The sequence below is a fragment of the Oncorhynchus kisutch genome, linkage group LG1 (genome assembly GCF_002021735.2).
Source record: "Oncorhynchus kisutch isolate 150728-3 linkage group LG1, Okis_V2, whole genome shotgun sequence".
Classification (NCBI taxonomy): domain Eukaryota; kingdom Metazoa; phylum Chordata; class Actinopteri; order Salmoniformes; family Salmonidae; genus Oncorhynchus; species Oncorhynchus kisutch.
In genome coordinates this window covers 12,267,570-12,279,776 of record NC_034174.2, presented here as the reverse complement: position 1 = coordinate 12,279,776, position 12,207 = coordinate 12,267,570, and the positions used below count along the sequence as shown (strand labels likewise).

The 12,207-nt window shown below is 41.8% G+C and overlaps 6 non-coding genes across 6 annotated transcripts; all 6 read left to right on the top strand.

Annotated features, from left to right (window-relative positions):
- Positions 1-126: 126 nt before the first annotated feature.
- Positions 127-199, top strand: trnar-acg (transfer RNA arginine (anticodon ACG)). The gene has a single exon. It is a non-coding gene; the product is annotated as a tRNA-Arg (tRNA).
- A 210-nt stretch (positions 200-409) lies between these two features.
- Positions 410-481, top strand: trnae-uuc (transfer RNA glutamic acid (anticodon UUC)). The gene has a single exon. It is a non-coding gene; the product is annotated as a tRNA-Glu (tRNA).
- A 984-nt stretch (positions 482-1,465) lies between these two features.
- Positions 1,466-1,538, top strand: trnar-acg (transfer RNA arginine (anticodon ACG)). The gene has a single exon. It is a non-coding gene; the product is annotated as a tRNA-Arg (tRNA).
- Positions 1,539-1,748: 210 nt separating this feature from the next.
- On the top strand, positions 1,749-1,820 carry trnae-uuc (transfer RNA glutamic acid (anticodon UUC)). The gene has a single exon. It is a non-coding gene; the product is annotated as a tRNA-Glu (tRNA).
- A 984-nt stretch (positions 1,821-2,804) lies between these two features.
- Positions 2,805-2,877, top strand: trnar-acg (transfer RNA arginine (anticodon ACG)). The gene has a single exon. It is a non-coding gene; the product is annotated as a tRNA-Arg (tRNA).
- A 210-nt stretch (positions 2,878-3,087) lies between these two features.
- Positions 3,088-3,159, top strand: trnae-uuc (transfer RNA glutamic acid (anticodon UUC)). The gene has a single exon. It is a non-coding gene; the product is annotated as a tRNA-Glu (tRNA).
- Positions 3,160-12,207: the final 9,048 nt, after the last annotated feature.

Sequence of the window (12,207 nt, the reverse complement as noted above, 5' to 3'; positions counted from 1 at the left end):
CATGGAACAACAGGAGGATCAAATTAAGATATGCATCTGAAACAGAAAACCAAGGAACCTTATTGTTGACAGACGCTATGACTGTGTACACTGGTCTAGCTGTGACCTGACTTCAGCTTAGATGTGGGGCCAGTGGCGCAATGGATAACGTGTCTGACTACGGATCAGAAGATTCTAGGTTCGACTCCTGGCTGGCTCAATACTTTATTTAATTGATTGAAATCAAGCTGGGAATGATACTGTATACCTTTCAGTGCTTCTGTCTGTTCTCACTTCAAACACATTTTAGACGGATTTCATCTGGACATTCCCCATCATCTCTGAGAAAAATGATGGAGCTTTGAAATCCAACAGGCATAATGTCAACATTTAAAGATTTGTCTGTGATGTGTATTTTAAGTATGTGTCTTCCCATATGGTCTAGCGGTTAGGATTCCTGGTTTTCACCCAGGTGGCCTGGGTTCAACTCCCGGTATGGGAAAGAATATCTTGTCATTAGGTACGCAGTTGTGTAACAACAGATGCTGCATTTTAACTGGCAGCAGTTTCACATAACACAACAATATTCCCTCAGCAACAGGAAATGTGACATTTTATGTAGATTCAGATTATAGAAGGCTTTTTAAACGTTGAATACACTTCATTGCTGCATTTCTTGCTCTGCAGTAAAATTCATGCGACAACAGGAAGATCAAATTACGATATGCAACTGTAACAGAAATCCCAAAGAACCTTGTCGCTGACAGACACTATGACTGTGTATACTGGCCTAGGTGTGACGTGACTTCAGCTTGGCCGTGCGGCCAGTTTCACAATGGATAACGTGTCTGATAACAGGTCGGAAGATTGAATATTTGACTCCTGTTTGGTTCAAAACTAGATTTATTTGACCAAAATCAAGCTGGGAAAAATACTGTATACTTTTCATTGTGTCTGGCAGTTCTCGATTCAAACACATTTTAGACTGATTTTATATGGGACTTTTCCCAAACATCTCTGAGAAAAAAGATGGAGCTTGTAATTACAACAAGCATCATTTCAATGTTTATGGATTTGTCTGTGATGTTTTTTTTAAGTAACTGTCTTCCCATATGGTCTGGCGTTTAGGATTCCTGGTTTTCGCCCGGGTTGAACTCCCAGTATGGGAAAGAACATCTTGTCATTTGTGATGCACTTGTGTAAGAACAGATACCACATTTTAAATGGCAGCAGAATCACACAACACAACAATATTCCCCAAGCAACAGGAAATGTGACATGTTTTGTAGATTCATAATTTACAAGACTTTTTAAACATTGATACACTTCAAGTTTGCATTTCTTGCTCTGCAGTAAAATTCATGGAACAACAGGAGGATCAAATTAAGATATGCATCTGAAACAGAAAACCAAGGAACCTTGTTGTTGACAGACGCTATGACTGTGTACACTGGTCTAGCTGTGACCTGACTTCAGCTTAGATGTGGGGCCAGTGGTGCAATGGATAACGTGTCTGACTACGGATCAGAAGATTCTAGGTTCGACTCCTGGCTGGCTCAATACTTTATTTAATTGATTGAAATCAAGCTGGGAATGATACTGTATACCTTTCAGTGCTTCTGGCTGTTCTCACTTCAAACACATTTTAGACGGATTTCATCTGGACATTCCCCATCATCTCTGAGAAAAATGATGGAGCTTTGAAATCCAACAGGCATAATGTCAACATTTAAAGATTTGTCTGTGATGTGTATTTTAAGTATGTGTCTTCCCATATGGTCTAGCGGTTAGGATTCCTGGTTTTCACCCAGTTGGCCTGGGTTCAACTCCCGGTATGGGAAAGAATATCTTGTCATCAGGTACGCAGTTGTGTAACAACAGATGCTGCATATTAACTGGCAGCAGTTTCACACAACACAACAATATTCCCTCAGCAACAGGAAATGTGACATGTTATGTAGATTCAGATTATACAAGGCTTTTTAAACGTTGAATACACTTCATTGCTGCATTTCTTGCTCTGCAGTAAAATTCATGCGACAACAGGAAGATCAAATTAAGATATGCATCTGTAACAGAAATCCCAAGGAACCTTGTCGCTGACAGACACTATGACTGTGTATACTGGCCTAGGTGTGACCTGACTTCAGCTTGGCCGTGCGGCCAGTTTCACAATGGATAACGTGTCTGATAACAGGTCGGAAGATTGAATATTTGACTCCTGTTTGGTTCAAAACTAGATTTATTTGACCAAAATCAAGCTGGGAAAAATACTGTATACTTTTCATTGTGTCTGGCAGTTCTCGATTCAAACACATTTTAGACTGATTTTATATGGGACTTTTCCCAAACATCTCTGAGAAAAAAGATGGAGCTTGTAATTACAACAAGCATCATTTCAATGTTTATGGATTTGTCTGTGATGTTTTTTTTAAGTAACTGTCTTCCCATATGGTCTGGCGTTTAGGATTCCTGGTTTTCGCCCGGGTTGAACTCCCAGTATGGGAAAGAACATCTTGTCATTTGTGATGCACTTGTGTAAGAACAGATACCACATTTTAAATGGCAGCAGAATCACACAACACAACAATATTCCCCAAGCAACAGGAAATGTGACATGTTTTGTAGATTCATAATTTACAAGACTTTTTAAACATTGATACACTTCAAGTTTGCATTTCTTGCTCTGCAGTAAAATTCATGGAACAACAGGAGGATCAAATTAAGATATGCATCTGAAACAGAAAACCAAGGAACCTTGTTGTTGACAGACGCTATGACTGTGTACACTGGTCTAGCTGTGACCTGACTTCAGCTTAGATGTGGGGCCAGTGGCGCAATGGATAACGTGTCTGACTACGAATCAGAAGATTCTAGGTTCGACTCCTGGCTGGCCCAATACTAAATTTAATTGATTGAAATCAAGCTGGGAATGATACTGTATACCTTTCAGTGCTTCTGGCTGTTCTCACTTCAAACACATTTTAGACGGATTTCATCTGGACATTCCCCATCATCTCTGAGAAAAATGATGGAGCTTTGAAATCCAACAGGCATAATGTCAACATTTAAAGATTTGTCTGTGATGTGTATTTTAAGTATGTGTCTTCCCATATGGTCTAGCGGTTAGGATTCCTGGTTTTCACCCAGGTGGCCTGGGTTCAACTCCCGGTATGGGAAAGAATATCTTGTCATTAGGTACGCAGTTGTGTAACAACAGATGCTGCATTTTAACTGGCAGCAGTTTCACATAACACAACAATATTCCCTCAGCAACAGGAAATGTGACATGTTATGTAGATTCAGATTATAGAAGGCTTTTTAAACGTTGAATACACTTCATTGCTGCATTTCTTGCTCTGCAGTAAAATTCATGCGACAACAGGAAGATCAAATTAAGATATGCATCTGAGAGAGAATAGAGTAGATGTCACGGGTCAAAATTTTGATTGATGACCCTATGTGAACTCTATGTGAACCCTATGTAGTGATGACGTGTGCATGTCTTCTGGTCAGGCAAGCCTGGTTAGGTGGGGGCTATGGGGTGAGTAAGGGTCCATTTGACAGGCCGTTAATGATTGATGACCCAAGCCTGATAGACAAGCCTGGTTAGGTGGGGGCTATGGGGTGAGTAAGGGTCCCTTTGACAGGCCGTTAATGATTGATGACCCAAGCCTGATTTATGACCCTATGTAATGATTTATGACCCTATGTCATGTAGAAGGGTGCATGCCCAGGGGGGTTGGTGGGGTTGAGTAAGTGACCATGTGTCAGGTCAACCTGTTACTGTTTCTCACGGTTTGGGTTGGTTAAGGCCCCTTATAAAGCCGCTGAACAATACCTGTTTAAGAGTGCACAAGATCTTAAGAATAACCATGGAATTTGGGATCGGTACCAAAGCAGTGATGACTGTAACAACTGAAACAGGCCTTCGGGTTGCCCATAGAGCAAGGGCAAAGTATCAACCAGCAATATATGATGCGCCAAAAAAACGTTTTTTAAATGTGTATAGAACCCAAATACCGCCAGCAAATGCTCTGACAGATCAAGTGTTGATGTCTAATGGCCAGCAGTGGGGGTATCGGTTTGATTACCTGGCCTGTAGAGTGACCCTCTATACGGTAGATGAAGGAGAAGAATATACAGACCAGACTGTAGGCTTGGAATATGGTGTTGAAGACTGGTCGGTTTTTCGCAAGGTTGTGTGTCCTGAACTGAGCCTTATCACCAAGGGGTATAGTGTGTTCACGGGCCACGAGACCCGTTGGGAAGGTACCCCGGACTCCTCAGGACAAATATTTCACAGGGTGAAAATACAAAGAAAGAATGGCCGACCGTGCGGCAGCGTGGAGTTCTATATCGGCACCGAGGCAATCCGAAACCACAAACTTAGGGGTGGTGGCCTGACTGGGGATACCCGACTGCGTCTGCTTATTCCTTTTAACAGTTGGGATGTACTGGAATTGAAAATGTTGCAACCGTTGGATGCTCTCTTTGTACAGAGCCAACAGCGTCAGAGCCTTGTTCATTTAAAGAAGTGCATAATATATACGAATCGTAAAGATTACGATGCAAAAGAGCCTCAAGAAGATACAGCGTCAGAAGAAAACTAAGTAAGCGGATGCTTTAACCCCGCCCCCCCAGATACCCAAGGGCCTTGTTCTACAATAAAAAGAAAAAAAGCAGACAGTTCTTCATTTCAGCATACACCATGGATCTCCAGACCATCTACGAGGAAGCCACTACGTCATGGGGGCCCGACACTAAAGACTCTATGCCACGAAGCCCTACACTCTACGCACCCCTGGCAAGACCCGTGACACCCCCGACATTTACCCAGCCTGAGGATGTGTTTGATGGGGTGGCCAGTACTGTTTTTGTGGATACAATCAAGGCCTCTGTAGCTACACTTTTAAACGTGGTGATTGGCGAATATATACGAGAAAAATGCATCGGCTGTGAGATCAATCATCCCAGCCAGCGTCGTCATCCTTGCCTCTACGACCCTCCTAGATACTACTTTTTCAATCATTTTGAGGAGCTGGTGAAAAGACTGTGGTCCTGCCGTTTTATACCAGCGCTGGTCATCGCCCTGGAGTCTATGGGTATTGCGCCGTCTATCCCTAGAGTTTACGGGGTAACCGAAGCCTTCCTACATGAACTGAAGGAGGTCCTCTTCATCCATGAGAAACTCAAAGAAATCCGACACACCCTGGTGGACGACAACAAATACAGGGAAGCTGTGATGGCTGATGTGATGCTTTTCTGGCTCAATAAATCCCAAGAGACCGAGTGACATTTTGTTTATTTAGAGCTATGGGTAACTATGTGTCTACGATGTTTGAGCGAATAAATACATTTTTTCTTTTGAGAGACCTTACAAATGTTATGCATCAGATTATTGAAAATAAAGTGAACAATGTAAAGTTCTACACAACCCACAATACAGGGGTTATTGTAGAGCGTGTGTTAAAAATGGAGCAAATCATGAAACATGTCCGACATACGGGCGAGAGTTTACAATGGTCACATATGGTATCAAGGCTTGTTGAGGATTCTGAAGAACTAGAAATAACTTTGGCTAAGATTTTACATTATTTGTTTGAACCACCCTTTAATGTGAATGTGTATCATATTTGTTGTTTATATACTTATATATCAGACGTGTGTGTTTTAAAAATTCAGCGAAACAAACCTGTAAATCTAAACAATATATACAGGGTGTTGCATGCTGTGATTGTTGAGAAAACGGGGACTTGTATCTTGCAACAAATCCTGAATTGTCTGTATACGTAATAATTGTTGCATTCTTAAAATAAAAATTCACAAACTGAAATGTTGTCGTTATATGAAAGTGGCTCATTACAGTTATTGTACCTCAGAGAGGCAAGAAGGATGGCTGAGCAGCTGTTGAAAAACATATATTATAATCCCTCTAACCCCGGGTCTTATGGGGGTAAAGAGCGTTTACAGAGAGCTATAGTCGAAGAAACAGGGAGTCTGTTAAGCGATGCTAAAGTGAATGAATGGTTATCAGAGCAAGATGCCTACACTCTACATAAACCTGTAAGAAAACATTTTCCAAGAAATAGAGTTTTTTCTACGCATCCATTATCCCAATTTCAGGCGGATCTATGTGACATGCAGTCCCTTGCCGATAAAAATGATGGAAATCGCTACATGCTAACGGTTATAGATATTTTCTCTAAATTAGCCTATGTAAGGGTGTTAAAAAATAAGAGCGGGGCAGAGGTGACCAGGGCCTTTGAATCGATCTTGAAGGCAGGAGGCGCCCCCAAGAAAGTGCAGACGGATGGCGGAAAAGAATTTTTTAATAAAACATTTCAGAAGCTAATGAATAAGTATAATATAGTACATTTTGCTACAGGCTCTGATTTGAAAGCTTCGGTTGTGGAACGCTTTAATAGGACTTTGAAAGAGCGGATGTGGCGCTATTTTACAGCTCACAACACCAACCGATATACAGACATAGTTCAGGATTTAGTAAACGGTTACAACCACAGCTACCATAAGACTATACGTATGAAGCCCTCGGAGGTCTCTTCGGAAAACTCTTTTCAAGTCTTTAAAAATATGTATGGTTTGTTCCCACTTCGCCGTAAGAAAAAAATGACTTTTAAATTCCTAGTGGGTGACTTGGTGCGTATATCAAAGTTGAGGGGTGTTTTCGACAAAAAATACGAACAAGGCTTTAGCTCGGAGTTGTTTACCGTTACCGAATGTCTGCCACGCATTCCGCCGGTCTACAAATTAAAAGATTATGACGGGGATCTTATAGAGGGATCTTTTTATGAGAAGGAATTACAGAAGGTCCAGTTGGGTAAAGACAAAGTCTTTCACGTGGAGGAGATTCTAGATCAGAAGAGAGAAAAGGGTAAAAAATGGTTGCTGGTCCGCTGGAAAAACTGGCCTCAAAAGTTCAACAGTTGGGTATTGGAGCAGGATGTGGTGGAGGCAACGGGGGTTAATTTAAACCCCTAGTCATGATAACTAGCGCATCATTCGCGTGTACACAGTTGGGCATCATGGAACACAGCGGCTTCTACCTGACTCTCCCCAGTAATGCGTCGGCACAGATATATCGTAATAATCAGAGTTCGAAGTATACAACCAATTTTCCAAAGCCTATAGAGTTATCAGAGGCTTGGGAAGTAGGTCTCAGCGAGATTACATACCCCCATAGTTGGTATAATATCAAAGCTAAGGACCGTGATTTTTATTGCAAAAGGTTCTCGGAACCTGCGAAACTTATTAAGCTTAAAAAAGGTTTCTATAGAACCGTCGACAGGATCGTCTCAGAGTTGAATGAACACCTAACCCTGAACAAGATGGAAATATTCCTATTCTACAATCCAATCCATAAAAGGATACAAATCTCAGGGCCTGCTAACGGAGGTATAAAGACCAGCGGTAATTTATCCTACATGTTGGGGATGGGTCCCAATAAATGGACGTATGTGAACGATAAATTATTCCCATTCCCTGCGGATATACATGCAGGCTTTTACAACATATTTGTCTATACCGACATCATAACCTATCAAAGGGTCGGAGACAGCTGTGTGCCCCTCCTGCGAACAGTTCATATAGACGGCAAGGATGGGGACATCGTCACTGTCAATTATGACAAGCCGCACTACGTACATGTCAGCAAGAACTATATTGAAAACATTCTGGTTGAGCTTAAAACGGATCAGAACGAAAACATTGAATTTACTTATGGTAAAACGATTGTAAAACTCCACTTTAGACCCACCAAAACCTCTCTACATATATAATAGCTGTATTATATTTATAAACATAATACAAATAAAAGGGTTATGGAGCACCATCAGCTCGACCCTAACCGTTATGTTTCATACTATGTGGATCAAGTGGGTAATGGACTACCAGGATATCATGGAGCGCCGACAATGTATGGTTCGGGGATAGGAGGTATATTCCGTAACCTCTTCAGGATGGTTTTACCGTTTATGAAGAGAGGCTTCAGCATAGCCAAACCACATTTAAAATCAGCGGCTAAAAATATAGTAAGTGAGGTTGTAGCCAATGCTATGACCCGAAGGGCGTCACCAGAGGTGGAGCATCAAGAAGGCTCGGGGCTTATGATATTGTCTCGAAGGCCAAAAAAGAGACCTCCTGGTTTAAGGCGTAGACCTGCACCTAAAAAGCGGCGGTTAACTGTTAAAAGAACCTCAGTAAGTCAAAGACGGGGTAAAGTGAGGAGGTCTGTACCAAAACAGGCTAAAAGAATACTAGGAAGTATTTTCTAAAAGAATAAGTGACATGGCTCTTTTACATCGAATGTCCTCTGAAGCTATAAAGACAGAACTTGATCTTTTCACGGCACCGTTAACGCAGCATTCAATAGATAGATCCAGTTATGTGGAGATAGCCCCTCTCTCTGCTATTACCGATAACGGGCCTATCGAATTTTTCATACCAGGCCATGGTGACAACTATCTGGACCTCAACAACACCTTGGTGCATTTACGTCTAAAAGTGACCAAAAGAGATGGGTCTAATATTGCAGACGATGCCAAAGTGAGTCTCATTAATTACCCCTTGGCCACCATTTTCTCCCAAGTTGATGTGACTTTGGGTGAACGCCTAATCAGTCAAAGCAGCGCTACATACCCTTATAGAGCCATCATGGAGTGTTTACTAAACTACTCCGAAGACACTCTCAAAACCCAATTTAGCGCCGGGCTGTTTAGCAAGGATACTGCAGGAGCCTCTATGGAATCGACAGACCCTTCCACCGGTGCAAACAAAGGACTAGCGGCACGAGCTCGCTACTGCGCCGAATCTCGAGAGTTTCATTTGCTAGGCCCTATACACTCTGACATTTTCTTTCAAGAACGGTTACTCTTAAATTCGGTTGATTTAAGATTAAAATTAACCAGGGCCAAGGATGATTTTTGCCTGATGTCTCCCCAAGACGGGGATTTTAGTTTGAAAGTGTTGGGGGCAACCCTTTTTATTAAAAAAGTATCTGTATCTCCGGCCGTGCGCCTGGGTCACTCACATGCTTTGATGAAAGGAAATGCCCTTTACCCTCTCCAAAGAATTACCATGAAAACCTTTAGCATACCTGTGGGCAGTAGAATCTGCAGTCAAGAAAACCTATTTCTAGGCCCTTTACCTAGATATGTGGTTATAGGTCTGGTTGATCACGCCTCTAATACGGGAAGTTTAGATAAAAACCCCTTTAATTTTCAGCACTTCAATGCAGAGTATGTAGCGCTCTGTCAGGACGGACGTCAGGTTCCGGCGAAGGCTTTCCAACCACAATTTAATAACAACATATCTGTGCGAGAATTTTACAATCTATTCCTGGCTACAGGGCGACATCTAAAAGATCTCTCTTTACCTATTGACAGAAATGATTTTGCAGAGGGTTACACATTGTATGCTTTCAATTTATCACCTGATGATGACACCTCAGGAAATCTGTCTGTGGTGTCCCAAGGTAACCTCAGGCTGGAAATGCGTTTCCGTACACCTTTAGCCTGTACAGTTAGCATGATTGTTTACGCATGCTCTGATTCAATCTTGGAAGTGAATGCCCGAAGACAGGTCTTAGTGGATTATTATTAAGGACCTTTGAACAAAGACATGAATACCCAAGAGTTGGACGGGCTCATGAGCCGCTTGATTGGAAAACAATTTTGTGGAGTGTTGGCTTGTGATGAATTACCTATGGAGATATGGTCTGAGAGGCCTGCAATGTTTATTGTCAATACCCATCCTAAACACATGCCTGGTGAACATTGGCTAGCTATGACATTAGAACAGGAAGGTGGACGAAAAATCTCAACTTTTTTTGATTCCTATGGCTTTCCCCCCGGTTTTTCACATTTCCCTAAATCTATTAAAGATTTTTTGACCCTAAACGGTACAAAGATCTACTACAACATCAAACAAGTGCAAGATAACCTTTCCACTACATGCGGTCACCACTGTGTATTTTACCTGTGCCAAAGAGCCCGGGGAGTTTCTTTTGAAGATGTTATGTCTCTTTATAAGGATGATTTAAGAAGTAATGATAACCTTGTATCTTGTTTTGTTAGAAAATATCAAAAGTGTTCAAATGTGTGTCCTTTAAGAACGCGTAATCAAGGCGTATGCTCACGTCATATGTTTCAAGAATGCCACAAATGTTAACTTGCTTATTTTTCAAATAAAAAATTTATTGAATTTAATCATAGTCATTCAAAAGTCATTTTCAAAAGTCTAACCACGCCGAGAGATCGGGTTTAGGAAAAGGTCCTGAGACGTTCATGGGAGTAAATGAGTTAGCATCATCGCTTTCATATGGGGCCGGTGTCGTTGGGGCATCTTTAGGGGTGCTGTATCTCGTTGAAGGCTTTTGTTTTAAAGCTTGAATCTGTTGACGAAGCTTATGGTTGGGTACACCGGAGAGGGGGATGTTGAGGATTGCCAGGGCCTTAAGAAACTGACGCCAGCCGGGAGGCCTTCGGTCATCAGCAACCTTGTGGGCAGCCGTGGTACTTTTAAGCAAGTCCTGCATATGGGACCCCCTAACCACAGAGCCCTGAAGGATAAACTCTCCAGAGTCGTTCCAAGCAGCTATCCCCTTTGAGTCTTTTATCTTGTTCATAATGTATTTAACATTCTTCCTGTTACGTAAAGGCACATGTGTCAGTAGGTCATGCATAACTTTATCTTCAAATGGCATTTGAGCTTCACCCGACATATTATCGCCACTAGGTAAGATCGACGGTACAGGCCTTACAGGGGCATGGCTATCGTTAGGTTCGACATCTGTTAAAGGGTCCGGTAGGGAAAGGGTTAAATGGTTAGTCTCTCTCTCCCCTTGCTTTACCCGAGTCAAATACCTTTGCATTAGGTTTGTGTATTTTTGAATCTTATCATAGGGGTTCAATCCTTTTCGGTTCAAAACATCCTTCATGGCCGTATCCAAATCATTTTCCGCTGTTTGTCTGATATCTGTTTGTCTGATATCTTCAGGACCCTGCATTTGTTTTTTAAGGCTGGTGATGAAGGGCACGGCTATACTGAGTAAAGGTAGAAGAAAGGTAGAAGAAAACCCCCAGACTGTTGTATACTATGTCTTTTCTTTTGAAGACTGGCCCTTTTATTGGCAAAGAGTTTGATCGCTGTCTTTTGTCTCCTTAATTTTTTCAATTGGTTCAGGGTGAGTGGAATGCGTCCTTTGAGAAGATTCAAAGCAATCTCACATAGGGCTAATATGAGATCTGAAGAACAGCGACCCAAGATGGCCTTCCGTTCTTTAGCTGTAGAACCTACTAGCCTTCTCAAGAGGGGGAGGTTTCTTTTTAAACGCAGAGACATAGCGTTTACTTTTTAGGAAGGTATGCAGCAGGCCTCTCCCCCGGAAACAGCCCTGTACGTAGCCTAAGGTGTTCTGGAGTATTTGCTTTTAAATCCACGATTAAATAAGAAAATGGCTCTTTGGTAGCGTCCTCATAGCTCTCCATAAAGTATGATTTCCGTCCAGGGTACATCTGCTGAGCTAGAGTGCTAATTTGCAGTTTGTCTCTAGGATTTTTAAACAATACCATGTAGTTGGCATTCAAGCTAATGGTCCGACTATTTTTACCTTGGTGAAACACATTCTGGACCAAGTAAAGCACGGACAGGTTTCTATGATGAGTATATTGGGTAAAAGCTCGTGCAATTTCAGGGTGTTCGCTACCAGCAAATAGCATATCGTCCAAAACCAGCAGATTATTTACATGTGGGGGGAGAAGTTCATCATCAGACAGAGAATCGGGTATTCCTTCAACAAACTTGATTTTATTGTCTTCAATAATTCATCATACAGAGGTTGGTAACATGAATAACACCATACAATATTGTCAGGCTTTTGAGATAACACATGTTCAGAATTCTCTAAAATACTTTTTACAAAAAAGTTTTGCCACTGTTTGAAGGGCCGGCAATTAATGCTGAAAAAGGCAATTGTAGCCGGGGGTCAAAACCCTCGACAGCAGTCATAATATCTTAAGCTTTAAGACACACTGGGGCTTGTAGCATAAGTCAGTAGCCAAAGGGCAATGTGGTACCGTCAGGCAATAGCTGTCTCTTGTCATAGGACTACCCTGAATCTTTTAGTGAGTGGTGCGTTTCTTAGATGGAACCCCTTTTTATCCCTCACTATTTTGTTGTAGGAGCTCAAATCTCCAAGTCACTATTCTT